Source organism: Aotus nancymaae, unplaced genomic scaffold (assembly GCF_030222135.1).
Source record: "Aotus nancymaae isolate 86718 unplaced genomic scaffold, 86718_ANA_hifiasm-v0.15.2.pri h1tg000095l, whole genome shotgun sequence".
In the NCBI taxonomy this organism is placed as follows: domain Eukaryota; kingdom Metazoa; phylum Chordata; class Mammalia; order Primates; family Aotidae; genus Aotus; species Aotus nancymaae.
This window is the reverse complement of record NW_026988510.1, coordinates 482070-495702: the sequence shown is the minus strand read 5'-3', so window position 1 is coordinate 495702 and position 13633 is coordinate 482070. Positions and strand designations below refer to the sequence as shown.

At 55.0% G+C, this 13633-nt stretch overlaps 1 long non-coding RNA gene across 1 annotated transcript; it reads left to right on the top strand.

Moving 5' to 3' along the window:
* Positions 1-9447: 9447 nt before the first annotated feature.
* LOC105726534 (uncharacterized) lies at positions 9448-13571 on the top strand. The gene is made up of 2 exons (XR_001109550.2): positions 9448-9542; positions 13490-13571. It is a non-coding gene; the product is annotated as an uncharacterized LOC105726534 (long non-coding RNA).
* The last annotated feature ends 62 nt before the right edge of the window (positions 13572-13633 follow it).

Genomic DNA, 13633 nt, shown 5'->3' with positions numbered 1-13633 from the left:
CCGTCCGTCCACCCACCCGTCCGTCCGTCCACCCACCCACCCGTCCACCCGTCCGTCCGTCCATCCACCCATCCACCCGTCCACCCGTCCACACATCCACCCATCCACCCGTCCGTCCGTCCATCCACCCGTCCACCCATCCACCCACCCATCCACGCATCCACCCATCCATCCATCCATCCATGCACTCATTCACTTGGGCCTATTTTTAGCTCTTGATTCATCATCTGTTAAGCAGGGATAATAGCTATCGCCATGGTAACCTGGTCAGTCCATGAATTTCATAAGGACCAACGTTGGTTTCTTTCAGGATGGAGAGGATTCCAGAGAACACCCCTCCATCCACATCTGGAGGCTGCAGGGCCCTGAGCAGGTCAGGGGGTTCAGGCAGAGGGTGAGTGTCAGGGCTCTGAGTCATGGGCTGGGAAGAGGGTGTCAGGGGCCCTGAGCAGGTGGGGGGTCTCAGGGGCTGGACAGAGGGTGAGTGTCAGGGTCCTGAGTGAGTGAATGGGGGGTCTCAAGGGCTGGACAGAAGGTGAGTGTCAGGGTCCTGAGTGAGTGGGGGGTCTCAGGGGCTGGACAGAAGGTGAGTGTCAGGGTCCTCAGTGAGTGAGTGGGGGGTCTCAGGGGCTGGACAGAAGGTGAGTGTCAGGGTCCTCAGTGAGTGAGTGGGAGGTCTCAGGGGCTGGACAGAGGGTGAGTGTCAGGGTCCTCAGTGAGTGAGTGGGGGGTCTCAGGGGCTGGACAGAAGGTGAGTGTCAGGGTCCTCAGTGAGTGAGTGGGGGGTCTCAGGGGCTGGACAGAGGGTGAGTGTCAGGGTCCTGAGTGAGTGAGTGGGGGGTCTCAGGGGCTGAGCAGAGGGTGAGTGTCAGGGTCCTGAGTGACTGAATGGGGGTTCTCAGCAGCTAGGCAGAGGGTGAGTGTCAGGGTCCTGAGTGAGTGAGTGGGGGGTCTCAGGGGCTGGACAGAAGGTGAGTGTCAGGGTCCTGAGTGAGTGAATGGGGGGTCTCAGGGGCTGGACAGAAGGTGAGTGTCAGGGTCCTGAGTGAGTGAATGGGGGGTCTCAGGGGCTGGACAGAAGGTGAGTGTCAGGGTCCTGAGTGAGTGGGGGGTCTCAGGGGCTAGGCAGAGGGTGAGTGTCGGGGCCCTGAGCCGCCTGCCTGTGTCTTTCATGCCAGAAATAATCAGTTTCTGGGCTCAGACAAAGCCGAGGGGTGTTGGTCGGTAATCTTAGCAGGAAGCAGGCAGTGCTGTGGGGCCTACCTCAGAACAGCCACCACGGGGCCCCTGGGAGCTGCTCCCAGACACACGGGAGGGCAGGATGCTTGGCGAGCTGGCACCTTGGAGGGAGCGTCTCTTCCCAGAGCTGTCACACTACAGGGACGTGGCCACTCCCAGACCCTGTGGAGCAGGCGGGGAGTGGCTGTGGGTACCCCAGCCCCCTCCTCCCACCCTCCCTTCTCCTGCCAGCCTCTCATGGCAGAAGGCAGCAGCCCTGGGGTCAGGCCCGTGGGCAGGCTGGGCCACCCTGGCTCTGTGCTGCTGGGTGTCTGGGGTGTGTGTGAGGCCTTGCCTGACAGCAGGGACAGGATGACGTCTGCCAGCTCAGCTGTGAGGATATGGCTTTCACCAGCAATGCCCAGCCGGAGAAAGCAGCCCAGCTTTGCTCCGAGACACACGTACTGATAAAATGACACTTCTCCTTCTCCCTCTAGCCCCATGGGTCCATTGGGGTGGACACAGGACCCTGGCCCAGCCGGTCGGGCTGCTGCCCCCAGGCCACAGTGTTTGCTTCGGGGATGGACACGCCCCGAGCTGGCCCGTGACACTCAGTCATGGGACTCGTGCAGCCCTGCTTTCCTCTTGGCTTGAGGAGCTGTGGGACAGGGACCACTTGGTGTGGTTCTGTGGGCAGGGCCTGCCTGGGAAGGACACTACCCAGAGAACTGGTGGCAGGGACATGCCCAGGCCTGCTCCTGAGCCAAGACTCCCCATTAAGGAGCCATGCGCTCCCTCTCTGATGGGGCGGGTGGAAGAGGGTTTCTGTCATTTGTCACCCAAGGATCCTGGCCCGAAAGGATGACAAACACTGCTGTTTCACAGACAAGAATATCAGGGCCCAGCATGAGGCGCCTGGCCCGAGGCCACACAGCTAATCAGAAGCAGAGGCGCTGGCTCTGTGCAGCTGGGGCACACACACAGCAACGTATAGACACCGGTGCACACGGGCACACGTGCCTGACACACGCGCACACACACACAGCAACGTATAGACACCGGTGCACACGGGCACACGTGCCTGACACGCGCGCACACACGTCTACACACAGCAACGTATAGACACCGGTGCACACGGGCACACGTGCCTGACACGCGCGCACACACACACAGCAACGTATAGACACCGGTGCACACGGGCACACGTGCCTGACACACGTGCACACACGTCTACACACAGCAACGTATAGACACCGGTGCACACGGGCACACGTGCCTGACACGCGCGCACACACGTCCACACACAGCAACGTATAGACACCGGTGCACACGAGCACACGTGCCTGACACACGTGCACACACGTCTACACACAGCAACGTATAGACACCGGTGCACACGGGCACACGTGCCTGACACGCGCGCACACACGTCCACACACAGCAACGTATAGACACCGGTGCACACGGGCACACGTGCCTGACACGCGCGCACACACACACAGCAACGTATAGACACCGGTGCACACGGGCACACGTGCCTGACACGCGCGCACACACGTCTACACACAGCAACGTATAGACACCGGTGCACACGAGCACACGTGCCTGACACACGTGCACACACGTCTACACACAGCAACGTATAGACACCGGTGCACACGGGCACACGTGCCTGACATGCGCGCACACACGTCCACACACAGCAACGTATAGACACCGGTGCACACGGGCACACGTGCCTGACACGCGCGCACACACACACAGCAACGTATAGACACCGGTGCACACGGGCACACGTGCCTGACACGCGCGCACACACGTCTACACACAGCAACGTATAGACACCGGTGCACACGAGCACACGTGCCTGACACACGCGCACACACGTCCACACACAGCAACGTATAGACACCGGTGCACACGGGCACACGTGCCTGACACGCGCGCACACACGTCCACACACAGCAACGTATAGACACCGGTGCACACGGGCACACGTGCCTGACACGCGCGCACACACGTCCACACACAGCAACGTATAGACACCGGTGCACACGGGCACACGTGCCTGACACGCGCGCACACACGTCTACACACAGCAACGTATAGACACCGGTGCACACGGGCACACGTGCCTGACACGCGCGCACACACACACAGCAACGTATAGACACCGGTGCACACGGGCACACGTGCCTGACACGCGCGCACACACGTCTACACACAGCAACGTATAGACACCGGTGCACACGGGCACACGTGCCTGACACGCGCGCACACACACACAGCAACGTATAGACACCGGTGCACACGGGCACACGTGCCTGACACGCGCGCACACACGTCTACACACAGCAACGTATAGACACCGGTGCACACGGGCACACGTGCCTGACACGCGCGCACACACATCTATACACACACCATACACCCACGCACACAGGCACACGTGCATGACACACGTGCACACACATCCACACACACACCATACACCCACGCACACACTTGCACATGTGCCTAACACATACACACACATCCACACACGATACACCCACACACACAGTCACACGTGCATGACACACGTGCACACACATCCACATGTGCACACATGCCTGATATACATCCACACTTGTGCACACACGATACATCCATGCACACACCTGCACCCATGCCTAACACATGCACCTATGTATCCACACGCGTGCACACACGCCTAACGCATGCACGCATACATCTATGCACACACAGGTGCACACATGCCTATCACACACGTACACGTGTTTAGCCGGGACCTGAAGGCTCCAGGCTGAGTCGTGGGAACAGACAGTAGCTCTGTGCAGCTCCTGTGGGTCCACCTCTTATGACGTCTTTCTCCATGTGGTGCCACATCCAGCTCTAAAACCCAGAACAGGGTAGTCGGAGGTTCTGCCGGCTGGGGCGGAGACCCCCAGACGAGACCAATGGGTCCCCTGAGGTCAGCCCCTCTGACCTCGAGTGAGAGCCTGACCCTTGCCAAGAACAGCCTGGGTAAGACTTGCTGGATGTGGACTTCCTTCCCAAATAAGAAGAGCCAGAGAACGTGTAACTGCGAAGACCCCACCGTGAGGGCCACCCCTGGATCCAGTCTTCAGGGACCGCAGCTGCAGGGGTGGAGGGAGCTCCTCCTGGGAGGGGAGGGGATTTGGGATTTGGAAACGGCCTGGAGGCACTTGCCTGAGTCGAGCTGGACGCCAGCTCCTGCCGTGGGACCCTGGACAAGCCATCGCAGTCTCAGTGAGTCGAGCCCCGTTCCTTGCCTGTCACACGGATATAGCAGTTTTAAAACACAGCCCTAGAGCTGGGCGCGGTGGCTCACACCTGTAATCCCAGCTCTTTGGGAGGCCAAGGTCAGGAGTTCAAGACCAGCCTGGCCAACATGGTGAAACCCCCACCTCTACTAAAAATACAAAACTTAGCAGGGCATGGCGGCACATGCTTGTAATCTCAGGTAGTCGGGAGGCTGAGGCTGGAGAATTGCTTGAACCCAGGAGGCAGAAGTTGCAGTGAGCGGAGATTGTGCCACTGCACTCCAGCTCCAGCCTGGGCAACAGAGCAAGACTCCATCTCAAAAAAAAAAAAAGGCCAGGTGAGGCTGCTCACACATGTAATCCCAGCACTTTGACAGGCTGAAGTGTGCGGGTCACAAGGTCAGGAGTTTGAGACCATCCTGGCCAACATGGTGAAACCCTGTTTCTACAAAAAATAATACAAAATAATTAGCTGGGCTTGGTGGCACACGCCTGTAGTTCCAGCTGCTTGGGAGGCTGAGGTAGGAGAATTGCTTAAACCAGGGAGTTGGAGGTTGCAGTGAGCCGAGACTGCGCCGCTGCACTCCAGCCTGGTGGCAGAGTGACACTCTGGCTAAAAAAACCAAAAACATGGCGCTAGAATCCTCGGCCACTTCCATTGGAAGGTGAGTTTGTGTTCCTTCTTGAACCTAGGAAGACTTGGGTCCAACATGCTTTATTTTTGTTTGTTTTTGAGACCAAGTCTCACTCTGTCGCCCAGGCTGGAGTGCAGTGGTGTGATCTTGGCTCACTGCAACCTCCGCCTCCCAGGCTCAAGTGATTCTCCTGCCTCAGCCTCCCGAGTAGCTGGGATTATAGGCATGTGCCACCACACGTGGCTACTTTTTGTTTTTTTACTGGAGACAGAGTTTCACCATGTTGGCCAGGCTGGTCTCGAACTCCGGACCTCAAGCGATCCACCCACTTCGGCCTCCCAAAGTGCTGGGATTACAGGCGTGAGCCACTGTGCCCAGCCCCAACGTGGATTCTGATGCTCAATGGTAAGCGTGCTGGGCACTGCTCCCATGCTCAGGAGACACAGGCTCCTGGGAACCTGACTGTGTGAGAAAGCCCAAGTGCCCCCATCCCATTTGAGCTCCCGGCTGGCATCCAGTGCCCGGGCCCAGAGAAAACCACCTCCAGCAGCTCCTGAAACCCTGGGCAGGCCTGCCTGGGTCCTCATGAGAGGCCTGAGATGAAGCCACACAGCAAATCCTCTCTCAGATTCCTGACCCACAACGTGGCAGGAGTAACCCAAGGCGGCTGTTCAGAGCCGCTCGGTTTGGGTGGGATGAGTGGCAGAGCGGGAAGTGACAGACGCGTCCTCCCTCCCAGGGACCTTGTAAGGATTGAACGAGGGATGCAGAGGCCTGCTTGGCAATCGGTGTCAATGTGACACGGGGAGCCAGCTTCTCCTTATTCTCAGGGACCGCCAATCACGGCTGCATGTTTTTATGCGGAACGTCCTCCGCCCTGTCCTGCTGGCCGCCGGCCGCCCAGGCCTCACAGGCTGAGGACTCAGGGTCAGTCCCCGCCCACCCATCTGCAGAGTCTGTCGGGGGCGCTGACTGGGGCGGGGGGCGGCTGGAGGGAGTGAGAGGAGCAGCAGCTCAGCGTCCAGGCTGTTCTTTCTCCTGCTGCCGAGTCAGGCACAGGCAGGAAGTTGTGACTAAGCTTGTAATTGGTGCGGGGGCTGAGGCAGGGCTGTCAGACGGAGCAGTGCCGGCCCCTGGCACAGCAGGGCCGTGGGCGAAAGCTGTCTTCCTCGCCAGCTGACGCCTCACCTGTCCCTGCACCGGGGTCCCACCCCATCGGAGCCCACCCAGGACCCCTGCCCAGCGGGTGCCTCCCTCTCGCCACCCCATCAAGACCCACCACAGCCCTGGAGTACTGAGTATTCCAGAACTCACTGAGCTAAGTTCTCACAACCCCGCCTGACTGCTGTGAGTGTGTCTCACTCAAGGGACAGCTGACCTCAGAGAAACCCCAGCCTGCACTGCTGGGGAGGCAGAGCAGAGAGAGGCGACTGGAGCCCCCAGGTCGTGGCTAAGCACATGTACATGTGCACATGTGTGTTAGGCGTGTGTGCATAGGCACTTGTGTGTATGCACGGATGCATGGGTACAAATGTGTACAAAGGTGTATATGTGTTTTCTATGTGTGTGCATGGGCGTGTGCAGGTGCGTGTGTGCGTGGATGTATGGGTGTGTATGTGCACAGGTGTATATGTGTTTTCTATGTGTGTGCATAGGTGTGTGTGCAGGTGCGTGTGTGCGTGGATGTATGGGTGTGTATGTGCAAGGCGTATATGTGTTTTCTATGTGTGTGCATAGGCGTGTGTGCAGGTGCGTGCGTGTGCATGAATGTATGGGTGTGTATGTGCACAGGTGTATATGTGTTTTCTATGTGTGTGCAAGTGTGTGTGTGCATGGATGTATGGGTGCATATGTATGCACAGGTGTATATGTGTTTTCTATGTGTGTGCACAGGTGTATATGTGTTTTCTATGTGTGTGCATAGGCATGCATGCATGTGTGTGGTGCATGGATGTATGGGTGTGTATGTGCACAGGTGTATATGTGTTTTCTATGTGTGTGCATAGGCGTGTGCACATGTGTGTGTGCATGGATGTATGGGTGCATATGTGTGCACAGGTGTATATGTGTTTTCTATGTGTGCATAGGCATGTGTGCAGGTGCATGTGTGCATGGATGTATGGGTGCATATGTGTGCACAGGTGTATATGTGTTTTCTATGTGTGTGCATAGGCGTGTGTGCAGGTGTGTGTGCATGGATGTATGTGTGCACAGGTGTATATGTTTTCTATGTGTGTGCATAGGCGTGTGTGCATGTGTGCGTGTGCCAGATGTATGGGTGCATATATGTGCACAGGTGTATATGTATTTTCTATGTGTGTGCATAGGCGTGTGTGCAGGTGTGTGTGTGCATGGATGTATGTGTGCATATGTGTGGTGCACAGGTGTATATGTTTTCTATGTGTGTGCATAGGCGTGTGTGCAGGTGTGTGTGTGCATGGATGTATGTGTGCATATGTGTGCACAGGTGTATATGTTTTCTATGTGTGTGCATAGGCGTATGTGCATGTGCCGGATGTATGTGTGCATATGTGTGCACAGGTGTATATGTGTTTTCTATGTGTGTGCATAGGCGTGTATGCAGGTGTGTGTGCATGGATATATGTGTGCATATGTGTGCACAGGTGTATATGTGTCACTCTGTGCATGTGGGAGAGGCTGGAGTGGGGGTCTTGGTCCTCACTGCTTTACTGAAACCTCTTTAGGAGCCTTAGCTACACCTGGGCTTGGCCACACTGCCAGCCCTTCCCCATCTGAGGCAGAAAAGACACCCACCTGCCAGGATGAGGTGAGTATTATTATTATTTTTTTTTTCGAGACGGAGTCTTGCTCTATCATCCAGGCTGGAGTACAGTGATGTGATCTTGGCTCACTGCAACCTCCGCCTCCCAGGTTCAAGTGATTCTCCTGCCTCAGCCTCCCAAGTAGCTGGGACTACAGGTGCATGCCACCATACCTGGCTTTTTTTTTTTTTTTTTTTTTTTTGTATTTTTAGTAGAGACGGGGTTTCACTGTATTAGCCAGAAAGGTCTCCATCTGACCTCATGATCCACCTGCCTTGGCCTCCCAAAGTGCAGGGATTACAGGCGTGAGCCACTGCACCCGGCCATTATGTACTTATTTATTTTGAGACAGAGTCTCGCTGTGTCACCCAGGCTGGAATGCATTGGTGCAATCTTGTCGCAGTGGTGCAACCTCCACCTACTGGGTTCAAGCGATTCTCCTGCCTCAGCAAGAGTAGCTGGGATTGGCTGGATGCTGTGGCTCACACCTTGGGGAGGTCGAGGCAGGTGGATCACCTACAGTCAGGAGTTTGAGACCAGCCTGGCCAACATGGTGAAACTCCGTTCTCTATCAAAAATAGAAAAACTAGCCAGGCGTAGTGGCGTGCATCTGTAATCCCGGCTACTTGGGAGTTTGAGGCAGGAGAATTGCTTAAGACCCAGAGGTGGAGGTTGCAGTGAGCCAAGATCATGCCGTTGCACTCCAGCATGAGTGACAAGAAAGAGACTGTGTTTCAAAAAATTTATAAAAGGTAGCTGGGATTATGGACACACATCACCATGCCTGGCTTATTTTTTTTTAATTTTTAGCAGAGACGGGATTTCACTATGTTGGTCAGGCTGGTCTCAAACTCCTAACCTCAGATGATCCACCCGCCACGGCCTCCCAAAGTGCTGGGCTTACAGGCGTGAGCCACTGCACCTGGCAGAGGTGATAATTATTAAATCATAAGGGACACCAGGCCTGAAAAACTTGCACAGACAGAATCAATTAGGCCTTAAAAGTAACGTCAATCTTGTTTGATTTGTAAACAGAATTGAAACTTTACTTGAGCTAGAAAAACAGAATTTAGGCTCAACACATCAGAAGTGTAAGGGTTATTGCCAAGTTTAAAATGAGGAAACTGAGACCAGCACAAGAAGAGCCAATGCGAATTTATTCAGCTCCCGGGCGAGGTTCCCCGATCCGACAGGTGGGGCCGGAGAAATTGCGGACTCGTCGCAGACGTGGGGTTTTATAGGGAGTGGAGGCCTTTGATTGGCTGTGGGAGAGCAGGACGTGGGCGGGGCAAGCTGCCATTGGCAGGTAAGCGGGATGCACAATGCTGTTGGGCAGATTTACGCGGCTTCTTTTGCATTTTGGCGGGGTTTTCCACGGCTGGCTAGGTGCTGAGTGCAAAGCCTAGTGCCGAGTGCAGAAGTGGGCGCGGGGTGATGACGTAGTCTCTAGCCCGGGGAGGGATGGGCGCGGGGTGATGACGTAGTCTCTAGCCCGGTGAGGGATGGGCGCGGGGTGATGACGTAGTCTCTAGCCCGGAGGGGGATGGGCGTGGCCGAGCTCCCTGCCAGCGAATGTATGCGGTTGGCCCCTGGCGTCCACGGGGTTGGTTCCAGCAAACGTAAGCAGTGGGCCCTTGGTGTTTGTGGGGACGCGTTCCAGGACCCCAGAGGGTCACACAGTCCACGGATGCTCAAGCCCTGAGAGAAACTGGCGCGTGCCACGTCACCTTCAGATCGGAGGAGCTCACGGCTAACGTCAGGACTGATGTTCAGGAAATTCAAATTTTGCTTTTTGAAACTTCCTGGAATTTTTTTTCCAACATCGTTTCAGTCTGGTTGGTTGACTCCGCACACACACAGGGTCAGCCGGAAGCGCAGGAGCTCCGGGGAGCGGCCGAAGCAGTTGTCTCAGCTCTGCCCTGTCCGCCCGGCGCCCTCTCCAGCTACTTTTTGTATTTTCAGTAGACACAGGGTTTGACCGTATTGGTCAAGATGCTCTTGGTCTCCTCACCTTGTGATCCGCCTGTCTCGGCCTCCCAAAGTGCTGGGACTGCAGGTGTGAGCCACCACACCGGGCCTATTATTGTTTTTAATTTATAAATTTATTTAAAACAGATGCAGCTGAGCACTGTGGCTCATGCCTATAATCTCAGCACTTTGGAGGCTGCGGCAGGCAGATCACTTGAGGTCAAGCGTTTAAGACCAGCCTGGTCGGCTGAGCACAGGGCCTCACACCTGTGATCCCAGTACCTGGGGTAGCTGAGGCGGGTGGATCACCTCAGGTCAGGAGCTTGAGATCAGCCTGGCCAACATGGCAAAACCCCTGTCTAAAATTAGCTGGGCGCAGTGGTGCGTGCCTGTAATCCCAGCTACTCAGGGGGCTGAGGCGGGAGAATCACTTGAACCTGGTACCTGAAAGTTGCCGTAAGCCAAGATCTCGTCACTGCACTCCAGCCTGGACAACAAGAGCAAAACTGCCTTAAAAAAAAAAAAAAGAGCCGGGCGCGGTGGCTCACGCGTGTAATCCCAGCACTTTGAGAGGCTGAGGCGGGTGGATCACAAGGTCAAGACATCAAGACCATCCTGGTCAACATGGTGAAACCCCGTCTCTACTAAAAATACAAAAAAATAGCTGGGCATGGTGGTGTGTGCCTGTAATCCCAGCTACTCAGGAGGCTGAGGCAGGAGAATTGCCTGAACCCAGGAGGCGGAGGTTGCGGTGAGCCGAGATCACGCCACTGCACTCCAGCCTGGGTAACAAGAGCGAAACTCCGTCTCAAAAAAAAAAAAACCAGCCTGGCCAAGATGGTGAAACCCAGTCTCTACTAAAAATACAAAAATAGCTGGGCGTGTTGGCATACACCTGTAATCCCAGCTACTCAGGAGGCTGAGGCAGGAGAATCACTTGAACCTGGGGGGCAGAGTTTGTGGTGGGCTGAGATCACCCAACTGCATTCCAGCCTGGCCACAGGGTGACACTCCATCTCAAAAAAAAAAAAAAAGCTAATTCTGTTTATTTGATATATTCAATTACATGGGAACCATTGTCACAGAAGAGACATTAAACCTTCCCTACATTGTATTTATATAGTTAAAATGTTGCTATTTCAGAAATTATATAAATTTCCTAAAAAATTGTCAATGCCCTTGTGATGCAATCTGTTCTCCTATGTTACCGTTTATGATTTCAGTTATTATTATTTTTTGAGCTGGAGTCTCGCACTGTCACCTAGGCTGGAGTGCAACGGTGCAATCTCGGCTCACTGGGACCTCTGCTCTATGTGATTCTCCTGCCTCAGCCTCCCGAGTAGCTGGGATTACAGGCTCCCACCACTATGCCTAGCTAATTTTTTTTTTTTTTTTTTTTTTGAGATGGAGTTTTGCTCTTGTTGCCAAGGCTGGAGTGCAATGGCACCATCTTGGCTCACCGCAACTTCTGCCTCCCAGGTTCAATCGATTCTCCTGCCTTAGCCTCCTAAGTAGCTGGGATTACAGGCACGTGCCACCGCGCCCAGCTAATTTTGTATTTTTAGTAGAGACGGGGTTTCGCCATGTTGGCCAGGCTGGTCTCGAACTTCTGACCTCAGGTGATCTACCAGCCTCAGCCTCCCAAAGTGCTGGGATTACAGGTGTGAGCCACTGCACCCTGCCTCTTAAACCATCATTTCTAATCTGTGGCTAATTTGTTAGTCTTACAGTGGCGGTCTGGTCCCCACAGAAGAAGGGGCTTGTTTCTGAGAGGGGCTGTCATCTTTGTTTCAAAGTTAAACTAAAAACTAAACTCCACTAAAGTTAGTTCTGCCTGCACCCGGGAGTGAACAGGGCAGCTGGTGATGAAAGGCAGAAAGAAGGCGGTTGCTTGGGCCAGGTTTCTTCCCTGCATGATTTTCCCACTCACATCTCTCCACTCCCTTCGCTGTAGACTCGAAAGCCGGGCTCTGAGTGGGCTGTAGCCATGAACCTGTGCTTTCCACAGAGACACCTGGTCACTCACACCACCCAGCAAATAGTCCCCACTATCAAGTCTTGACAGCTGGCACCACTGGCACCACCTTTAACAAACAAAAAGTCACCAAATGAAAAACTGGCTCCTGTTCAGAAGCGGGTAACCAAGACCCTGTCCCTGACCAAACTCCAGCCAGCCTTCCCCGAGCCCGCCCTCGACTTCGCCCCACCTCGGCGGGCAGAGACTGAAACGAAAACTAACACAGCTTCTGACAGCTCAAGGCCTGAAGGGGCCTGCTGAGAAAACCCAACGCTGCCAGAACTCAGCAGACAGGGCCCACCTTCTGGCCTCTGTGGGGAAAGAGGTGTGACCTCAGGTGGTGGGTCCCACAGGCCACCCTGTTCTATTGTCAGTTTTCAGTTCCCTGCATCTCCTGAGCCCAGCTCAGGGCCTCCCCTCTCCCTCACCCTCCCTGTAAAATCCTCATCCTTGGCCGGGCGCCGTGGCTCATGCCTGTGATCCCAGCACTTCGGGAGGCTGAGGTGGGTGGATCACTTGAGGTCAGGAGTTCGAGACCAGCCTGGCCAACATGGCGAAACCCCGTCTCTACTAAAAATACAAAATTAGACAGGTGTGGTGGTGCATGCCTGTAATTCCAATTACTCAGGAGGCTGAAGCAGGGGAACAGCTTGGACCCGGGACGCCGGTTCTGTCTCTCTCTCTCTCTCCCTGCCTGGTGAGGGCAAAGCAAGCCAGTGGTCTCATCTGCAAGCCGAGAAGCCATCACCAGCCAGTGTACCTGCAGGACGTGGTGCTCAGGCTGCCCAGGCTTCAGAAGGGTGAGGGATAAATGTTGCTGTTCAAGCCACCAGCCTCTGGTATTTGTTATAGCAGCCACAGCTGCCTCCAGGTGTCACAAGGCTGTGGCTTCTGCCATAATCTCTGCCAAGCTTGTTTGTGGAGCTCTGGGCAGGTGAGGAAGCCCAGGCCAGATGGGGAGGTTTTGCAGGGGTCTCTGGTTTCCAGCCCCAGCCCCAGCCTGCGGCTAACATCAACTACCAGATGAACTTTCTAGTTGATTCCAGCACTCAGCTACAGAGTCACCTTCGGTCATCAGGCCTTTCTAGCTGAGGCTAATTTTTGCATTTTAAAAATTAGCCCAGACTGGGCGCGGTGGCTCACACCTGTAATCCCAGCACTTTGGGAGGCCGAGGCGGGTGGATCAGGAGGTCAGGAGATCCAGACCATCCTGGCCAGCATGGTGAAACCCCATCTCTACTAAAAATACAAAAAAATAAATAGCTGGGCATGGTGGCATGCGCCTATAGTCCCTGCTACTTGGGAGGCTGAGGCAGGAGAATTGCTTGAACTCAGGAGGCAGAGATTGCAGTGAGCCGAGATCGTGCCACCGCACTACAGCCTGGGTGACAGTAAGAGACTCCATCTCAAAAAAAACAAAATAGTCCAACTAATTTTTGCATTATTTGTAGAGATCAGCGCTTCCCATGTTGCCCGGGCTGGTCTTGAACTCCTGGACTCAAGTGATCCTCCCTCCTCGGCCTCCCAAAGTGCTAGAATTACAGGCGTGAGCCACTGAACCGGCCGTGTCTCTTCTTACAGGATAGTAATCCTAGCGTGAGACTCCAGCTTCATGACCTGATCACCTCCTGAAGGCCCCACCTCCAAATTCTGTAAGGCAGAGGATCCAGGCTTCCATGAAAGGATTTTGGAGAAACACAGACATTCAGTCCATAGCACGAGCTC